Source organism: Rhipicephalus microplus, chromosome 2, assembly GCF_043290135.1.
Source record: "Rhipicephalus microplus isolate Deutch F79 chromosome 2, USDA_Rmic, whole genome shotgun sequence".
Lineage (NCBI taxonomy): Eukaryota > Metazoa > Arthropoda > Arachnida > Ixodida > Ixodidae > Rhipicephalus > Rhipicephalus microplus.
The window spans coordinates 166,082,552-166,104,597 of NC_134701.1; the positions used below are offsets into that span (position 1 = coordinate 166,082,552).

General features: G+C 45.5%; 1 protein-coding gene across 4 annotated transcripts in view; it reads right to left on the bottom strand.

The window, feature by feature from the left end:
* The window catches only part of LOC119170587 (adenylate cyclase type 8), a 634,357-nt gene that overhangs the window by 250,717 nt on the left and 361,594 nt on the right, over positions 1–22,046 (bottom strand). Inside the window, exon 1 of one of the 4 annotated variants that reach the window (XM_075887057.1) lies at positions 5,917–6,156. The exons of the other annotated variants lie outside the window; for them this stretch is intronic. The gene's annotated coding sequence lies outside the window, so the exon portion shown is untranslated. Of the gene's footprint in view, positions 1–5,916; positions 6,157–22,046 lie in introns of those variants that run through there. 4 annotated transcript variants of the gene reach the window in all.

A 22,046-nucleotide genomic window follows, 5' to 3' on the forward strand; every position in this document is an offset into this window, starting at 1 on the left:
AGACTCAGCCAGAACATTGTGCAGACTGATTTACAACTTTGTCAACAATCGTCTAATGACTTGTCTCTAAAGGACAGAATATCCTGAATTGAAAAGTTCAACACTACGCCCTTATAAAACCGCCGGTGTTTTCTGTATTTTCGCTCAAAAAATGTAAGTTTATACAAAACAAATCTTCTGAGACCGCACTTCTTGCTAGTGGCCAGAAATTCATAGAGTCGTTTTATATATAGGACCTCACTTTGGCGAAAGTTTCGTGTTCCGCGAAATGTCAACATCGTTTCCGCCTTTCTTTTCGGGAACTAGGACAGTTCAATGCTTGAAACCGGCAACGAAATGGCAACGCTGCAGCAAAATTTTCCTTGTGACGTATATAGTTCAGCGGATAAATGTGGCACATCTAATGCAAAAACCTCGCTTTGAGCCTATCGGTGCGTGCGAGCGTTCGCACCTGTTCCCCCCAAAACGCGCGAGTTGCCGGATATGGCTCGTGCCTTCGCGATTAAGGTTGACGCCTGCCGAAACTTTTAGGAAACCACACCAGCAGCATTGCGTGCAGACACGCTTTCTATGCCTACGTCACGACATAACGTGCGAGCCCGTCTCCCGGCCAGCGGCCACTGAACCTTTCGCCCACCGATAACGGTTGCTATTTTACACGCACTGGCAGCTTAGCGGCCGAAGCGTAGCAAGCAGCGTGGACGCGGGTTGAATATCGTATCAAGTCTCTCTGCGCATGATGTATGTTGCGATGTACAAGCCCCGAAATGCTCCCTACTGGCAATTACAGTTCTATCAAAGAAGCCGCTATAAATATGTATCGGCATGTTCATTGGGTTTCCGTCGATATAAGTGCATCTTGTGGAGAGGTAGAAACAAGTGACATGCTTTAGTTAATTGAAAAGATAGACATCTCCAAATAATTCTATTTGAAGTTTTCTTGAACTTTTTAAAAGTTATTTTCACTTTAATCACCTTTATTACATTTTGTCTTGTGTTGTTTGAGGACTACAGGCCTACGTGACCACCTTTAACTTTTGTGTAGTGCCACCGCTGCATACGCGTCAGCCCATTGACTGACAATCCTTTTTTTTTCTCTCTTTCTCTTCCTCTCTCTCTCTCATATATACGCCCCCCTTCCCATTCCCTCAGCGTAGGGTAGCAAACCGGGCATGTGCCTGGTTAACCTCTCTGCCTTCTCTCTTGTTGTTCATCTCTCCCCCTCGCTAAAATACAATAACTTTACACTAAAAGAAAAAACGAAGGTTTTTAATCATTTTACTTACGCGTGCAAAGCTGGGCGTATGGAAGCACGAGCCCATCGCCGTTAGCACGAACACTCCATATCTCTTTGGAAACGCTCGAGTGCAGCCAGGCTGTGCGCGATGGAGCGGAGGTAGTGCGCTATGTCTCCGTCGGTGTGCGTGGCTCGTTTGGTTCCTTTCTTTTTCCCTCTTTACCCCTTTCTCTCTTCTTCATTGAAGTTATCTACGGATCTCTTTCTTTTTCTCTCTGCATCTTTTTTTCAGGGTATATTTTCTATGCTTTGCTCCCTCTCCTCTCCACCTCAACATCACATATCTCCTCCTCATGCTCATCTTCCTTTCCCACCCCCTTGTTCTATTATACTATGGCGTGCCTGCATAGTCGAATGGTTTAGACACTCACCTTCAGATCAAGGGAAGGCGGGTTCCAATCACGCCTCGTGAAAAATTCGTCTCGACATGAAAACTTTGCTTTTCATTTCCTTGCATCTCTCTTTCCGTCTCTCTGTGTTTCTCTTCATTTTCTTCTATCTTTCTCTCTATCTGTACTCATTCTTTCACAACAACAGGGTGATTACAGGCCACGCCGTAGAGATGAGGAATGAGATTCGACCAAATTGTGTGGCACAGACCCGCTAACGATGATGATGTTAATCGCAGGGTGGACACTTCACGGCCAGCCTAACTTGCACTGTTAATAAAGAAAACGAGAAAGAGTTTGCATAAACTTAAACATGGGATGCAGATCAGCACTATGCACCGGTGGTCTTCCCTGTTCCGAATAAATATTCAAGGTTCTGTGCCCACAAAGTGTTCGCAAGTTTCCAAGACTGTGCGCAATAAGAAATACGCAAAACCGTTCCTGCCGTGTGCCACGAGCACTGCCGACAAGATTCCAAAGAACAGTGGCCCCATACGCATTGGCCAGATAAGTGACTGAAGGAATAACCGTATAAGGGAAAGTCGTTGGAAACGTAAGAATCAAGAGAGGTTCTATTTGCACTTCTACTGTATAGCTCACTTGGATAGTATTCCTCAACACTGCTATAAAAATCGACCTCAGCAGATGGCACTTAACTACAACTGACGTTGACCCGACATGTCGGCTGCATCATAGGAGCTCATATGCAATGCTTATAAAGTTCGATAGCCAGTGCTGCAACCAGTCAACGTTTCAGAAACGTTAAAGTCCATTTCCAAAGTATTTCCGAGACCTGGCGTGGCTCTGCGGTAAAATACTTCAGTGGCACGCAGAATGCTGGGGTACAATTCCTGCGGAGACACTGACATTTATTGTTTGCATTCAGCTGGTCATCGCTTCCTATGGCAGCTTTTTCTTAGCGCTTCAGCGTTCAAGTTACTCATGTGTGTTCTCACCGTTCCTGATTATATATATAAAATGTATATAGCTGTTTGTTTTTTGGAAAGTGTTCGACGGCGTATGCGACGAGATTGTGACATTAGGGATGTCATTACTGACGTGTAGGTCAAACCACCTACTCTGCCGTACTAATTTTTGTGTACCCCAAGTTAAGGGGGTGATCATGAGAGCACCCAGACGCACGTACTAGATAGATAGAGATAAGCAGATTGACACCAAAAGTGCTTTAGGTAACCTGAGAGATGCTTCGCATTTAAAAAATGCACCAAGAATGTCATGTACTATTGCATGGCAGAATTGCAGAATCCCATCAGGTGTGAAACGATATGCATTGGGCAATAATAGGGTTTAATAAAGCTGTCCAGCCATTACTAATTGCGCAGACGCGCAGGCATGCGTGGAACTAAACACATGCGTAGTGTGTATTTTGCTCTATTCAAAATGAACCGTTTTGGCGAAATAAGCACATCGCAATTACACTTGCACTAGAAATTCTACGATAGTTTGAAATGGCCGATCCACAGGTCGCGGGATCTAATCCTGGCTGTGGCAGCTGCATTTCAGAAGGAGGCGGAAATGTTGTAGGCTCGTGTGCTCAGATTTGGGTGCACGTTAAGGGACCCCAGGTGGTCGAAATTTTCGGAACCCTCCACTACGGTGTCTCTCATAATCATATGGTAATCTTGGGACGTTAAACCCCACGTATCAAGCAATCAAATGACCGCTATTACGCACACAAACTTTCGTTTCTTCGCGGCATAGTTGAATGCGATACGCACAAAGCCTGGTTACGCTATTGCTTTGTGCTCAGGAAGGCGAACCTCAACTGTGATTCAAATACTGTTTTTAATAGTTGTCTGTCTTTTTTTTCTCCAGGTTCCGTTAGTTGTTTAGGGATGCGCATCTCTTCAAAAGTCTTCCTACTTTGAGTACTTCAGAAAAATAATAATAAAAATCACGGTGACAGAAAGCCTTCTTTTTGCCCATTGTGTTTGCTCTGCTCGAACGAAACCACCGTCGCATCCCACGAGATCACAGGAGATATCACGAGACCACAGGAGATCGCGTGTCGTCGCCGCCTCCGTGCCTACAGGCATAGGTCGGCAAACTGATTCTTGAATCGACTCAATTGGACTCACTCAATCTCGGATGTAACTTTGAGTCTGAGAGAGTGCTGTTGAAGAACAGTTTCGTGAGTCTGAGTCCGAGTGAGTCCGGCTCAGAAAAATATTCGCGTGTCTACTATAAAGCGCATATTTGTTGGGTGAATCTGAGTGAACTCCGTCGCCTCCCTCTCTCACATATTACAGGACTGCAGCGAGGATCCACGCCCACCTCATCTCCTAATCACTCCATCGCCCGACGCGTGGAAAAATGTACTCCGCAATGCGATTTTTGGAACACAGGTCCCGGTCATTCAACGAGCGGATGTGCTGGCAGCTGGGCACGTCCTGACCGCCATACTTCTGCGGAAAAGGCGTTTGTTTATTTCAATGGTGTTTTTTGTTTCTACCAATCTCACTCGTTTCCTACCTTGCGCATTGTTTTTTAAGCCTCATCTTCGGACCGCGAATCTTAGGATTCTATTACCGACTTCGCCTGATTACTTCCTGACACCATGGAAACATCCGTTTGCTTTTTTTTTCTTTGTGTCCGACGTGCTGAACGGAACTCGGCACGTGAGATATTTATTGTGGCACAGGAGAAAACAAGAAGATATGTAGTTCTGTTAATTGCCTACGATTTGTATAAATTATTCGTGCCATCTTTTTTTTTCTTTGGTGTTGCAGGGTTGATTGCCCTTCCAGTTTTCTGATGAACTTTATAAAGTAAATCTCTGAGAAATATCAAGAATGTATTGTTCTACCAGCACATACGTGTGAGTCGTCAGTGCCGACTGCTATGGCGAACATGTAGTTAAATTAAAAAAACCTTTTACGTGGGTTCTAGCAAAGGATCCCGATTTATTCCAGTGAAACGACTCTAAATGTTCAGTTGTTCTGCACAAACTGTTTCTGAAATTCACAGGACATGGTTTGACATGAAAATAAGACCAATAATAAAAGAGAAGCGGTTAAACTGGCCAGTCAGTTAGTGGCAATGCTCACGCAGAAATAAAAACTCTAGTCATCAGTGTCACACAAAAAAAATGATAGCCTCAATGTTATGCTGAAACGATTACCGCTATGTGAGAAAAACGAAATTTCCGGTATTACGAATCATTATTAGCACTCCCCTAAATAACAATATTAGCAGAAATGGGTTCAGTGCTCAGCAGTGCATCCATCATACGATACAGAGCTCTACATTGTCGTCGCGTTTAGAAACACAAAGGCAGCAAACCGGATGTGACACTCTTTCTTCAACTGAAAAAATGCCACTAGCTAGTGTGATAAAGTCACATGAAATATCGGCTGAGATAATGGACCAATTATTCAACTGCTCGTGGGAAAAATAAAGCACGTAATCTACAAATTTTGCTTTATTTTCGTCAAAAAAACAAATTATCCATCATGATCAGCTATACGGAATCAAAATTAACATAAATTTACGCACACTTATTAAACTGTATATCGCTTGCGTCAGCATCCAATCGACGATAGAAACAAGCTGAGTGCGATGTGCTTACTTCTGATTCGATTTATTGAACCTGCTTGCTCATGACGAGAAAAAGGAAGCCGTATAATATATCCAGAAGTGGATTCAAAGAAACATTCAGTTGTCACAGACACCAGCACTCCAACAATAAAATTATAGCGCTTCTGTGTCGTAAACATCACTTCCCCGACCCGTTCGATAAGAAGCCTTCCAATACTTTCTGCCTCTACATTCGAAAGTATTTTTTCCTGGACTTTCTTCTGGACAGCTTTACGTGATAAATCTCGTGGAGGACGCATATGTTTGGTCGCAAACTGTCGTTAATGTCGTCGACTAATATGGCGATGACGGCTGTCATAACTCTCTTCCTGGAAAAACAGGAGACATCTTAACTTCCACCACAGCGTAGTACACACGCAAAAAAAGGCTCTTATTAAATTCCGTCACACTCGCGTCAGCATCCCATCGACGGCGAAAATAAGCTGAGTGCTATGCGCTTACTTATAATAACATAAGCTGAACCTGCCAGTTGACGGGTGGAAAACACAAGCCATATTTATGACACTCAACGAACAGACACGTCAATAGCATACCACATTAACGCTAAATTATGCGCGTAAGTACTCAACTGCATCCTAAAAAATTGTCGATTGCAAACAGTCACTCACATACCTTTGTCAGTAAACCGCACACTGCTCCGGTTAAGTATATGCTCCGGCTTAGTATGCAATCACAGTGATAGTCCGGGCACGTCAAGTAGCAGTCGAGTATCCAGCAAACTCACTTAAAGACTTGGACTCACTTCACGCACTCCTTGACGTCACTTCCGCTCAAAAAAAACGCAAGGAACAGGAGGAGAATCACTCCGAACAACGGCACAGCTCCCAACTTCCTCGAACTGACGCGCGCGTCTCGTGGTGCCAAATCCGCGGCCGAACTGCTCCGTGCTCGCGCCCCGAGATTTAAGCGCCGCGGCCGCTGGCGACAATCCGCTCCTTCCGATCAAAACAAGCACGCTTTTGCCGCGCGCCGCGCGTGCGGCCAGCAGCTTCCGTTTCCGTCCGCTCGGGAAATGAAGGCGCTGCGTCTCTGCCATGCGAGGTAAGCCACTCGGGCCAGCCACCGAGCGATCACCACCCCCTTCACATCCCCCACTCTCTCACCAGCTCCGTATCACTCGAGTGCAACGCTGGTGGCGACATCTATCGTCCGTCAGGCGAGACAGCTGACCACAACTGGCTTCGGAAACTGCCAACAAGACTCCGAGCTTGGACGTCATAGGAGAGGGAGCCGAGGGTAAAGCAGTGCCAAGGCGACAAGAGAAAGAAGGCCTGCCAAGGCTCTCCCTCCGAGAGCCTTTAAAGCAAATATTTTATCGAGCCCGCGGTCGCTAAAGCCTCTCTTCCCCGGGAATGCAGACATTTGAATGATTTCGCTTTACGCGGAAAACAGACACAGCAAAATTACTGCTCACAGGTAACTAAATCAGATTACAAACTATGCAGGCCTGAATAATCTCGTTACCATAACTTTTGAAAAGAAACGAAATTTCTTTGAAATTACAGAAGCCCATTGAAAGGGAGAATAAGGAGAAATAATGAATTGGTTTAAATTCACAAGCATTACTGTGAATATTCTTATGTCGTTGATTTCACCGTCATAGGTTTATTAGTAGGTGAGAAAGTAAGGCTCAATGTCTCATTTTTAGATTTCCCGACGAAATCTTCATGCGCGACTACACTGACTTCAAAGTGATGTGATCGTATTTTGGCGCCATTGATTTTCCAACTATTCTGCGATGAATATATAGAGAGAGAAATAGAGAGGAAATGCAGGGAAGTTAACCAAGCTTGGCTTGGTTCAATACCCTACACTTTGGGTGGGGAAAAGGGGGAAATAATAGAAAGAAAAAAGGTAGAAAGGAAGAGGAGTAAGAAAGAGAAGAATGAATAGTCAGCTCGAGACTACACAGCACGGTCTCACGTTGTTCCTTCACAAGAGCTAATGAAGTGTGGTGGTCTTTAAAAAGTACAAGAGGACTTTCGAAATTTGTCAAGTCTCTGGCCACCTCAAAGAGCAATGAACTTTGTTTTTACCATCAATATACGTAGTTCCCAGTAGGCGCCGTTAAAATTGAGACGTCACGGCAAATGGTGCGGAAATTTCAAGGTGGCGTCGCCACCCACAATTCGTTTATGCGCATTTTCTCGCTTACTAATCGTCTTTTCGCCGAAATCCCACTGTCTATGGGCTTGTGAGAGTTCTTTGCTAATACGAGAAAAAACTGTTTTGCTCGTTAGTGTCCCTTTAACCGTATCCCCCACATCCGCTAAAAGCACATGGGCAAGAGGTACACAACTTCAATGCCGACATGCGGTGTTCGGCCTCATATGAACGATAACGGTACCAAAAGTCAGTAGGGCCGGTCCATGGCGTACGTATACAGCATAACAAAGTAAGACGCATAAAGCAAAAGTGGGTTGGGGAGGTAAGTACTTAACGCAGTCACTGTATGCGATGAGTGTGGAAGTGACAATTAGGGCACAATGCGCATAAAACTTAAAATAAAAAAACAAAGCCATGTGAAGGTGAATGAAGGTAGTGAGCGTATACAAGCGAATCACATGCGCATCCGCAATAGATCAAACGTTGCAGTTAAATAGGCTGAACGAAATGTTAAACATTATTACACAAGAATCAAATGCGACTGGGCACCGTCGTGGCCGAGAAGCAGCATGTAGAACTATGTCCAGGCGACCAAACATAACGTGTAAATGTTGTGAAAGTCATTCCAAAAGAACTTGTTTTGGGGCTAGTTGGTGCATAATTGGTGCAGAAGACTGAGGCGCAAAAAACATAACGTGAAGCAGGAAGAGCAGGAGAGCGCTGTTCTGTCTTCTCTCCTGCTCTTCCTGCTTCACGCTATGTTTTTTGCGCCTCAGTCTTCTGCACCAAGTTGCGAAGGTCACAAACGACTGAAAACAATAAAGTAATTAATGATCATATCGGGAAAGCATAGACATCGGGATGAGGGCAAGTTAGTGTTACCTTAAAGAAACTCTATCTCATTGAAAAATAGGAAGAAAACCACTGTAAAATCTTGCCACATGTATTTGTTATAGAGCGCTTAATTATTGAAAAATAGTTCCTAAAGCTCCTCGCTCTTTGAGTCTTGTATGAAAACAGAGTGATTACGGCCTGAAGCACACCAATATTTCACTGCGCGGTTTTATATCACGAACAGCAGTTCTTTTATTGTATTTTATTTATCCTGTTTATTTTTATGTACTTATCTCATTTTTTACGATACCACCCTTAAAATAACATGCACCCCTGCGTTTCGTTTTTCCCCACAAGGGTAGCTATCGATTATCCTGTACATTCTCGCAACCTTTCTTCTCTAGAATTTCTTCTCTCTCTGTATGATACATCAACTTACAAGTTACATAGGCTACATCTAGCATGTTGCAATTGTTTTATATAAAATATTAAAATACGAACATAATCGGTGATACACAAATTAATTCATTCATTGTTAAATCAAGAATAAAAGTAACCGTTTCACTAAAAGGGCGAAGCAATGAATGCGATAGCAACATATTCGAATGCTTTACGAAGCAAGTTTAGCATCTTTAGGAGCAATATTATTTGTAGTTAACATGCGCTCTCAAAGTAATCAAGTGTTCTGCGGTGCGGCCACAGTAGATGACCACAACAAGCCTCGTGCGTCGTAACGGCGTTAATGAGAAGCGCCTCCCGTGGGCAGCGCATGCTGGTACGAAGGGCTACACGTCGTGTGTCACCGCCGGTGGCAGTTTTTATGTGTAGAGCACACCTATTGGTGGAGAGGCCCTCCCTCGGGCGTTCTCGGAACGATAATAACGCAAGACACACATGGCTAAGTAAATTACGTATTTAATAGGCACCGTTCTTTGTTTCGTGTCGAGAGCGCACCCCGTAGAATCGCCCGCCTACAGCCGCAGTGGAAACACAAGGCGCGCGCTGATCGTTGTCGCGATGGTGCAGCCACCATTAGCCTACCCCCCCCCCTCCCCTTTGTTTGCACACGAGATAAGCGCGCGCGCAGACGATCTCGGCCGGAAAGGCGATGTTCCCTAAAACGATGCAAGCGGACCCTTCCCCGTATATGTATACGTATACATATACGTGAATCACGGTGGTGGCGGCAGCAAAAAACCCCTCCGGGGACAGTCTTTATAATTACTAATGTAATGATTAGGAAAAAGAATAAAATTCTTGATGTCGGCCGCTACGACTCCTAATCAAAGCCTGTGATAAGATTAGCATATTTAGCGAAATATTTTCACGCAAATACTGAATATCCCCAGCGCTTTTTGTCATGCATCCAGTAAGCAAATTTTCTTCCATTAAATTTTTTTCTCTACAGTCGCCTGCTACAAAATCCCACTGATCCAATTTTCACGGTTGGCTTGTTCCGGTTTTTTTTTTATTCTTGTCGCTAGTGAATTTCACACATATACGCAAAAATGATAAAGAATTAGCACATACCTAATGACATAAGCTTGGCTCTGCACGGTATGCAGTGTCGTAACCTGCAAGTCATGCACATGCGGGCTGATACAAACCCAACGGAGTGTGTGCCGTAGCCCAAGGTTTATACGCAGTAAGGCAACAGCAGCTGGTACTAATATCTTGTGGGACAAGCCAATGTTGCACCGCTAAGCTGTACGATGCATCAGTGCGAACTTGTAACTCACCTGCAATATGAAAACAAAAAAAGTCATCGTGAGCAACAATACATATGCATCATTCGACAATAACAGCAAAAAAAGATTGTGGTCCGTGTGTATCAGGCAGAGATGAAAATAATTAGGTCTATTTCACCCTTACCTGAGGAGGAATTTCTAGCAAATAACTCAGAATAGTTGATGCTCTTTCTTTGTAAAAGATCAATACTTTTTTTTATTTATTGACTTCAATTCACAATCAGTTCGTGTTCCGATGTTATTTATTTATTTATTAACACAAATATTTTTTTATGACAGGCAGCATCAAGAATTGACACACACCCTTTTCGTCACGGAAATGACGCCAGTGAAAGACACACTTGTTCTGCTTGCCACCCAAGCACACACATACACAAAATTTTAACAGCTTGAAAATAGGAAAATGGCATGTGCATTCTTATGAGACAGGTGTAAGCTCACTGTTGCTATACTGAAAGGTTGAAAGTTGCTGATTACTTTCGTATGCGTGGTCAGTTACAATTTCCAAATAACAAAATAAAGTCTCCACCTAAAACACTGCTGTTTGCCTTTCTTTCGACTATGTATAAGAGAGTCGTGCCAGCTATTTGTTTTTGTTTTTTTTTTCGAAGTGAACGTACTTCCATTCCGTTAGCGCAACTACTAGGTACATTGAAAAGAATAGATTCATCGTTTTAGTGGTGAAGTTCTTTACGGTGTGGGTCGTTCCTTCCTCTGTAATAGTAATTTGTAGTAGCCACTTCTATTTAGTTTTAGGAAACGCTCATGTAGCTCATTTCACAATTGCTCATATAGAGTGTAGGCGGGATAACTTGAGGTAATTAAGGATAACTGACTAGATTCTCAGAGATGGCAAGCGGGTTAGGGGGAGAAAGGAAGTCACGTGATTAGATGAGATTAGGAAGTTTGCGGGTATTAAGTGGCACCATCAAGCACAAGACCGTGTTTACTGGTGTAACATGGGAAAGGCATTTGTCCTGCAGTGGACCTAGTCAGGCTGATCATGATGATAACGATTGTCAACTAGATGTTGAGTGTATATGTCCTTCGAAATTTAATCACTAGATGGCGTTAGCAGTTTTCGTATTGTTGACGAATAAAGAGGATAGATGGTGCTGTTATAGTAAGAAATTCACAGCATATCCACAGAGTGAATGTTAAAAAGTGGGGCTTTCATCACTCGACTTTTAGCTTTTGTGCGTATTTCATTATAGGTATCAATACCAAATTTGGTATGGCATAACATGACTGTATGGAAAGCATAACTGACTGGTCACAACATGACTATCATGACATGTATGTCGTGAATGTCATGATTTACATTTCATTGTCTTGCTGCTCTTGCGGTGATTTCATTCACATGACATGTTGCGAGATTGGCTTAGTATGACATGACGGCATGGCGAACATAAGTGACAGAGCCTGACGTGCAATTCATGAAATGCATGTCATGTAAGTCATGAGTCATGACTACACGGCATGCTCATGTTGCCTCGTGCTCGTTTTTCAAGCTTCACATTTACGAAGTTCGGTGTTACGGGGCGTGAATGCATGACGAATGTATATGACCGGTGCAAACATGAAAGTCATGAGATACGTTTTATGTAACAACATGACTACATGCCACACTCATGATGCGCTCGCGGCCGTTTCGCTAGCTTCACATAGACCAAAATTGGTATTACGGGACGTGAATGGACGACGAAGGTATGTGACTGGTGCAAGCATCATATTCATGAGATGCCTTTCAAGTAGGAACATGACTACATGGTACGCTAATGATGCGCTCGCGGCCGTTTCGCTAGCTTCACAGGTACCAAATTCAGCAAAACCTCCCGTAAATGGATGACGAAGGTACGTAACTGGTGCAAACATGATAATCATGAGATGCGTGTCATGTAGGAACATGACTACATGCCCCAATAAAGGCGCCAACACACTGCGACGTGAGCCGGCGTTCGGTTCGTCGCATCACGCCGGTGATGTTACGCCAGGCGCCGATCTGCCTAGCATACACTCGCAGGTGCGTGCCGCGCTGCGTTGCTTTGACACATGCGCGTTTGAGCGCGCTTGGCGTCCCTCCATCACGAAGCTAGGCAGATGTGGTGCTGTGTCGCAGGTGCGTAGCCAGAAATTTTTTTTTCGGAGGGGGGGGGGGGGGGTGGGGCATCAATTTAATTTAAGGAGGGTCAACCCCGTTAAATGTCTATTTTTCGCTCTTCATGTCATGGCGAAAAAACATTAGAGGGGGGTGGGGGTCACGTGCCCAATGTGGCACCCTCTGGCTACGCCCCTGCTTAGTCGGTAACGTTGTCGGCGTGAATTGCAGCATGTCGCATTTCGCGCCGGTTACCTCCGTGCCTCGCCGACAGACGCTGGTCGCGCCTCGCGTAATACTATAGAGTGCTCGCATTTTGCTACCGTAGTGTCGCAGTGCCCAGAGTGCGCGCGCGTCAACGTTACGTGCGCTCGCCACCATTTTGCTGCATCACATATACCAAGTTTGGTACAACGGAACGCCAATGGACGACGAAGGTATGTGACTGGTGCAAACATGATAATCATGAGATGCGTGTCATGTAACAGCATGACCATATTCCACGCTCAAGATGCGCTCGTGGCCATTTCACTAGCTCCACATATACCAAATTGGTATATCATGAGCTGAATATACGACGAAGGTAAATGACACATCCGAACATGATAGTGATGATATGCTTGTCATGTAAATGTGACTACAAGCTACGCTCTAGCGTGCCCACAGCCGTTTCACTAGTTCCCCATATACCAAATTTGGTATTACGTGAAGTGAATGGAAGGCGAATGTAAATGACACGTCCAAACGAGATAATCATGACACGCGTGTCATGTGAAATCGGACTACATGACACACTCATAAAGCACGCTCGCGGCCGTTTCGCTAGCTCCACATATACCAATTTTGCTATCAGGTGATGTGAATACATGACGAAGGTAAATGACTCTCCAAACGTGACATGGAAGTCATGAACGGCATAATATACCTCTACCTCATAACGTTGTGCTGATTTTAAAGTAACATATCAACCTTCCTTATTCATGCTTCGCATATCATCGATTGACACTGTACGTGGGATCTGGCAGTGTTTTTTTTTCTTTTTTAGGGGCGAAGCTTTTCAAAGCGGCACCCGTTCGTCCATCGTCGTAGCGTGTAACATGTCTTACCAACGCCTCCTAAAAAAGTGGCCCCGTATCTGCATGTATTCTGCCAATGTCGTCGAAAAACAATAGTCTTGTTTGTGGAGAGAGTGAAGAAGACATTTATTTGATGTTCTGCGCAAGAAAATTGATGAATGGTATTCTACAGACGCTGCGTTAGAGTGCCTAGAGTGTGCAGCGCAGCCGAACGAGCGCATCAAGTCACGTCACACGTGAGACATAAGCGCCATCTGGCAGTTGTCTTAGAAAACAAAGCACGTGGCATTGAGACAGGTGTGCGCGCCCATCTCAGAGGTGGTAAGGTGTAGAACGCTCAGCGGCGGATAGGTGCCACCACCGTTTCGTTTTAGCAGAGCGTTGGAAACACTCCCCGTTCCGTGAAAGCGTTGCATGGTCAGCGCAGCGTGAAAAGTGCTACGGTCCTTAAAGTTACTTATGTATGCCTTTTCTGGTGAGTGACGCACATGCATAATATATACGTGTGGTTATGGTGCCCCACACATGCGCATTATTTGCCTTTTATTGACAATTGCACAAACATGAACGCTCAACCTTGAGCAACATAGGTGGTCGCTGCGGATGGGTCGACCGTTTCAAGTACCCGATGCCGTAAGAGTGGACAGACAGACAGACAGACAGACAGACAGACAGACAGACAGACAGACAGAAAGAACAAACTTTTTGCGTCGAAGGTCCCCAAGAAAGACTATCGTCTTTAAAAAATTATGCCTGGAACGTGAGCCGCGAACGCGCTGCCCTACCCTCTGATCTTACGCCCCGCCGCGGTGGTCTAGTGGCTAAGGTACTCGGCTGCTGACCCGCAGGTCGCGGATTCGATTCCCGGCTGCGGCGGCTGCATTTCCGATGGAGGCAGAAATGTTGTAGGCCCGTGTGCTCAGATTTGGGTGCACGTTAAAAAACCCCAGGTGGTCAAAATTTCCGGAGCCCTCCACTACGGCGTCTCTCATAATCAAATGGTGGTTTTGGGACGTTAAACCCCACAATCAATCAATCATCTGATCTTACACTCCGCCTCCGATACGGAGGCGAGCGTCTCCGATGGCCGCCCCCTGCGAACACATCAATGCTCTCACAGTTGCCTCCGAGCAGCCGTGATGTCAAGTGACTGAGCGGTACGGAGGCGAGTGGTCTCACGTGGCGGCCGGGCACAACACAAGGCAGAAGGCATAGCCTCCTAGATTGCGTGCTGGCAGGAGGCTCCTAAATGAAAAGACAGCGACGTTTCTGGCATAGTTTTTCTAGGAGGCGTTTGTCTTACGCTTTGACCTGCAAGGTGGTGCCGGTGAGAGATTCCTCCAGTGCGTTGTTGAGCAATGAAAAATTCGCAACGTGCGCCTAAACTAAAAGCCGAATTTTCCTGTCTCTCATTCCCCATTAGCAGCCATTCGCATGTACATTGAGCACCATCTGACAAGAAAGGGTTGCTACGTTATACTCGCTGGTCATTACCGCCTCGGTTTTATAGAAAGGTTTAGCGAGTGTTGAGCCGCAGTGCCACGAATACAGTGAACTAGTATATACCATGAACTCGAGGTGGTTAAATGTGGAAAGTAGATACGACGCGCAAGCCGTGAGAAAATAAAAGCCGAATTCTCCTGTCTCTCATTCCCCGTTAGCAGCCATTGGCATGTACATTGAGCACTGTCTGGCAAGAAAGGGTTGCTCGCTGGTCGTAACCTCCTTGGTTTTAGAAATGTTTAGCGAGCGTTGGGGCGCAGTGCTATGAATAGAGTGAACTAGTACATACCATGAACTCGAGGTGGTTAAAGGTGGGAAGTAGACCCGAAGCGCAAGCCGTAAGAAAGTGTGCGTGTGCCACCTCTCGCTAAGTCCTTGGAATGTCCGCTAGATGGCGGTGCTCCTATATGGCGAATATATGATGAAAAGATGCGAGATAGTGGTACTTGGAGTGTTGACTAGGTGTACGAATGGATACACAGACAGATGCATTGGCGAACGCACGGGTGGCTGCACGGATGGATGGACGCATGGATGGACGCTGGGGCGGATGCATGGACGAACGCAGGGACGGACGCACAGATGGACTTGTGGGCGCACGAACACACTCACATACGGACGGGTGGATGGACGTACGGACGATTGTCATAACATTCTGCCTTCGGGTGCGGCCACACCATCATGCATTCGTAAGGATATATGCGTAGCCTTTGACGAGGTATCATAGGGCAATTTTGGAGACCACTTGCTACTGTCAAATGACGACGTATTGTAGAGCAAATTCTGTAGTTGCGCCAAGCTTTGCAGAGAAACAGAACACCGTAACCGGCTGAAGGTATCCATTTGCGAGTGCACGCACACACACACACACACACACACACACACACACACACACACACACACACACACACACACACACACACACACACACACACACACACACACACACACACACACACACACACACACACACGCTCGCCCCAAGCGATACGTGCCCGCACTTCCGTGCGCGTCTCCACTGCCGACGGTCCACTGCCAGCACCCCTCACTCCTTATTTAGTGGTTGTATAACGCACACTTTGCGCGCCCCATCTAACGTGACAAGGAGAAGAAGGGGGAGCACTCCCAGTCCCCTTCGTGTACAGACCTATGTACCTAACTTGCATTTGGGCTTTCAACCATAAAAGCTTTAAAGCGATTGTATAATTCTTCGTATTTATGCAAGTATCATTACTCTGGTGGGTATTGAACAAAAGACTTGACAGGCAAAACTGGGGTCGGAATGTTTCTGATGCACACCGCGACCACGCACAGAGCGAATTCGACGACACCACAAGAAGCCGCGAAGCTGCAACGCTCGCGCCATCTATCCGAGGTCGCAGTAAACCATGAGAAACCAGCATTGCGTTCGACCCGGAGACGGCGCTACAGTACTGTTTTGCAATAGCCAAGGTTTGGCGTTTCTTCTCGATTTGATTCTCTGAAAATTCATAGTAGTTTATTAGCAGTCTTCATTGCTGCCGAAAAAATTGTTACCTGCTTCCCCGTTGATATATTTAGTTAAATTGATTAATTACTATAAATTTCGTTCGATTTCAGCTAACCGTGTATGTTTGCCTTTACTGAAATGCCGAGCCATTCTCCGTGAAGCCGATAGGTGGTGTGTTTTCGCTTTTTAAAAATATTTAGTAAATATGTTGCACCAAACGCACAGAAGAGCAATGTTAACGGGGATACGGGGCGAGCAAAAATATAAAGGCATACGATAACGTGATCATGAAGAAAAACTATTAATAATTGTTCATGTGTTACTTCACAATAACACGATGTGGTTTTGGAGTAAGCCGCAGTGCAGGGATGCGGAAGTTTCCACCACCAGGGACTGTACAACCTGCATCACTGGGAGTGCACTGCGTTTTCGCAGCGCTTCACTTTACCACTTGTTTGCCCTCCAGTTTTTGCAAGCATCGCTCTTTCGCATTGCTTCGAAATTATCACTAAAATGGACAAATTACCAAGCGTTTTCGCCTCCATCCAAAATGTGGCCGCCACTGCCGGAAGTTGATCTGGTGACATTCGGGTCAACAATCGAATGCCATAACCACTTCAACACTATAGCGGCTATGTAGAAAACTTGAAGTGACGAGGCTTCATACTCAATAGTAATTACAAAAATCCACGTTGTTTCTAGCTTTAAAACGTTGAATAGCGTATATTAGCGATGCCAAGAAAGTACCGCCTAACTTTACTCCTGCTAGATGACGGTGGCGGGGCTGATATTGGAAGGAAGGAAGGAAGGAAGGAAGGAAAATAGAGGGAAAAGAAAGGCAAGGAGGTTAACCAGCCTATTGGCAGCCGGTTTGCTACCCTGCGCATGGGAGAGGGATGGGGGAGATGAAAAAGAGCAGAGAGGGAAGATAGAAACAGCACATTCGGCAGCACATGCGCGCACAAACAGCACATTCGGCAGCACCTGCTACATATTGCTGGTAATGCCAACAGCCCCAACGCGACTCAACACGCAACTCGACTTCTCGGTATCCGGCCGAGATACATATACTCTTCCACTGATTCTGAGGTCAAGTTGGTAATTAAGAAATCTCGCCCGGTCCCGGAGCCGTGTAGTTAGCCGGAAATTCTGAATTTGTTGCAGCAGGCCCAGTGTCTGAATCTTGATGTTTGAATCGTTTGAATTTATGGAGTACACCAATCATGCTGAGCGGAATTCTGAGTAAGACATCAATGTATTTACCTTCAGAAGGTACCAATTTTCTGATACTTTGATGACACGATAACTTGTAATCGTCGTGTAAACAGATATCAGAGTTCAACTGTTGTTAGTGTGTAGCGGATTATCGTTTCATTTTTTTTTTGGTACTCGAAATACACTACGGATACGAATATTAACATACGTAAAGCTATGTTTCTTCTTTATTTCGTTTTTGACGCCCAAAATTTTTCTGACCCGAGTGTTGTGTTAACTTTCGAAAGCATACGACGATATTTAAGTCATTTGCGTTAATAATCACGCCATTAATGACACATTGTTCGTTTGCCACGGGGCTGCATTTTGCGTCTGCAATTCTCTTTGCTGGAAATATGACTACATGAAGGTAAGATGTGTGTGCGTGAACGGAGGTCAGAAGCATTTACCATGGGACGAGCAAAGACTACGCAGGTCGTCAGTAAATTACACGCATAAATATTTGATAAAGTGTTGCCGTAACTTGCACCGATTCGCGCAGGCTGTATCACATCCGACAACACTATGGGCCCCTGAGCTGGTCCGGTACTGAATGGGCTTTTATACTCTGAAGTCTATCCTTCCAGGTCGTACTAACCGTTACGTTCTTGTATACTTGACGCTTGTGCGCTTATTTCCACGTATACCCCAGCTGCTTGGCGTTGCATACGCAGTCCCTGTGCTAACCCCAAAATTCTGCGCTTTGTGAAAAGATCGCTTCTCGAGCATTCGAGTGCACTGGGAACTCGGGCCGCCAGAGCCCTTACCACTGCGTTGCCATCTGCGCGTAATCGATTAGTTTTCATGACTCACTTTGCCAACATGGCTCGTACGACAGTGTCATCGTTTCGTGGTACCGCTAAGACAGTCACTGTGTTATGTAGGCTGCCTAAAGTTTCTTTAAACGTAGGGGCACCCGTTCGCGCAAGTCCGTCAGCAGACGAAGTGAAAGAGACACTGTCTTCCATGAAGCGTGGTTCGGCCTCCAGGCCGGAATAGCAGCCCGTTGGTGCCTATAGGCTGGTTAACCTTCCTGCCGTTCTTTTCCTCCTATTTTCCTTCCTTCCGCTGAGTTTTATTTAGCGTTTTAGAATGACAACAATGCCACCTTTACCTATGTTATTTGCCCTTGCTTTGAGAACTTTAATTTCCGTGACAGCTTTCGAGATGCTCGAATTGTTTTGATGCCTAAACGTGACCCATCGTCGGTTCACCCAAAGGAGCGGAGGCCAATTACGTTCCTCAAAGTTGATTACAAAACTTTCGCAGCAGTTATCTCTTAGTGTTTGAGAAGCCCGATACCTTTCTTAATGGGACATGATCAGGCATGCTCTATTGCCGAAAGGGAAGAGAAATTCATAGTATATCCTTTGTTCTGCGTGATATAATTGCGTACACACTGGCAAGATCAGCACGGGGACTGTTGGTTTTACTTGATCTAGAGAAGTCGTTCAATCGGCCAGAACATGACTTCATATTTAGCGTAATGGCAGCTTATGGCTTCTCACAAAACTTCGTTGAGCTTCTAAGAAACGTATGAAGAAATGTACACAGCACGATGCTTCCTGATGTTCTGAGGGTGGTCCATTGCCTGTTACCCGTGGTGTTCGCTAGGTTTGTCCTCCATCACCTGCCTTTTTTGTCTCAGCCACCATTCCTATGCTCGCTACTTGCCGATTCATACGTTCGAAGCCTTCCACAAAGTAGTGGTGCCGTAAAGGTGACAGCTTTTGCTAATGAAATCACGCTGTATTTTAAGAATGAGGACAATTTATCCCGTAACTTACGACTTTTTGTTGAGTAATGGAATATTTTAGGTGTTGTGATAAATTTTTTAAAATGTCAAAGTTTATTCTTTGATTCCCCAGACACCTGCCTAAATTCATTTTTCAATCTTCGAAAGAGTGACTCCATTCTCACTCTGGTGATTGATTATACCTGCTATGTCATATCAGCCTCCGTGTGGGTTTCAGTACTCGAAGATGTAACGCTAGACAAGTTCAGGAAGCAGAAGAGTATGAGTTACTGATGTTGCAAAGAAGGTACTTAGCACAAACTGTGTTTTGTGGCTTTGCGCGGTACTGTCGGACAAAGAAGTAAACGGTACACGTGAGCGCGTGCCAAACTGCTTGTCCGCGCCACCTGGCGGTACACCATCTATCAACGACCAAAGCGCAGGGCCGGAAATAGGATTTGTTATCTCCACTGGCCTTCAAATTTTCCGCCATCGTGCTGCATATTGTTAGCTATCAGTGATCACGTAAATCATTCATCTGCAGTACGACCATCACACTCTTGCTCCTATGTTTAGCAGAATTAAATATTAACCCGACGTTTCTCGAACGGCATACCGTTGGGTAGATATCAATTAGCAAGAAAGATTTCATCTGATAACAACTGTGCGAGATGCGTTCTCTCGAGACAGAACCAAGAAGCTGCGGTGACCAAAGAGCACGTCGCGTTAAAATGATAAAGGTGAAAAATATTTGCGTCTAGTCAGCAAACAGACGGGCCGTCGATTAAAGGAGGGATTCGCCTTAGGCGCTACGCTCTTGTGGATCGCCGTCGACGTAGCGGAAATGTCGCGAAGAGACTCCTGGCCCCGTGCTCGCATGGCCCGTATTTTTTTACTGTACATATATCATGACGTACAGCCAACATCACGAGAGAGAGAAGAAAGTTTCTTTTTATTTTCTAAAAGGTCTCTGGCCAAGTGAGTGGGGTCCTCAGTCCAGGACTACACTGGCCTTTGCGGCTCGCTGGGCTTGGTCGAGCAAAGCAACTAGCTTTCCCGATCCCATCTAGCAAGCCAGGTTTCCCACAGCCTCGGTCGAAATGTTGTCCCCAAAAGGGGAGAATCGACGTTTTAAGGTCGTCATTCGAATTCCCACGGTAATGTGGGCGAAAGTTGGCCGTTCGCCACACCACGGAGTATATTGTGCAATTTATGTGGTACTTTTCCCTTAAAAATAACTACGTCGTTGTCATTATTTTGGTGGTCAGGTGGAACAGAGCTAGTTTGCCGAACATCACTTGGGCAACCGCGGAACTACGATTGATTCGCCTTTCCATCCGTGTCTGTTGGCTGCCGGCTGCTTGCTCTGCGATTCTTACCCCGTATTCAAAAACACTGCTTGACTTGACTTGTAATCGACTTCAATGCAGCACAAACGCGTTTCGAACGCGGTCTCTTTAGCCGGTGCCAAAGCAGTACAAACGCACAGACGTGTCAACGCGCTTCATTGAACGTGGTTTTAAGTCAAGTCAAGGAGTGTCTATAAATGCGGGGGTTATCTTACTTCGCTTGTTACACGGTGATCAGTGTGCCACGTGTGATCTTGCCTGTTATTACGTCAACTACAAGATACGCAATTTGCTACCGGATGTACGGCTTGAATCTGTATCGCAAGCACGTAACGTGCCTGCGTTATACTCAACGGCAGTAGCATTATCGTAGCGGGCAGCAGTTTTCTCCCGATGTGGACATTCAAGAAGGCGTGGTTGTAGATACAGCAGTGGCCCTTTTGCTCCTTCTAGTTCTTCCAGTCTCTCTAGCAAAATCGAGGCATGGCTCGCAAAGCGTGATAACACCAACCTTTTAAAGAGGGTAGTATTTCTTGGGGACCTTCGAACGCAAAAATTGTGGTCTGTCTGTCAGTACATTTGTCTGTTTGTCCGCCCTTAACGGTACCCTAAACGGCACCAAAGTGGACAAACGATACTCCAAACGGCCAACCCAATCCGCAGCGCCCATCAATATTGCTCAATATTCAGCGTTCATACTTGTGCGATTGTCAATTAAAAAGCAATCATTGCGCATATCTGAGGCACCATAACAACATGTCAATATTCTGTATGTTTGTCTCTTACTAGAAAAGGCATACATAAGTAACTCTAAGGACCGTAGTGTTTATCCCGTTGCGCTGACCATGCAACGCTTGCACGAAAAGGCAAGTGTTTCCAACGCATTGCAAAGACGACACAGTGGTGGCACCTACCCGTCACCTTGTGTTCTACACCTTATCACCTCCGAGACGGGTGCGCAGGGTGCACGCGCTTCGTTTTCCAAGATAACTGCCAGATAGCGCTCATGTCTAACGTGTGACTCGACTTGATGCACTCGTTCACCTCCGCTGCACGCTCGAGGCACTCTAACGCAGCGCCTCCAGAATAACATTTACCAATTTTCTTGCGCGGAACATCAAATAAACGATTCGTTCACTCTCTCCGGACGCAAGACTACCATCTTTCGACGACATTTGTCATGTAACATGCAGATACGAGGCCATTTTTTTCCTGGCCATCTCCGTGACTTTAAGTGGTGTCCAGGATGTAGAGTACTCCCAATACAATACAGTCTGGAGAAGTTAGGCGTGCTCCCATCGTCCACTTGTCCTAACTCTTCGTTAAAGGAGTCTAACCAGCATGTGCTGCAGCAATGCCATTGCAAAGATGTTTTAGAAAGCAGTTAACCTTGGTTTCCATGGCTTAGGTGTTAATCATCCTGTCGCATCTTGTAGTTGCTCACGTGGTCGCTTTGCTCGTCTTCTAATAGGTGAGGGAGCGTTTTGTTTGTGGTGTAATAGGTTTGAAGCTGTTTCAGCAGGTCACTGTCGTCGTTTTCTGCATCTGAT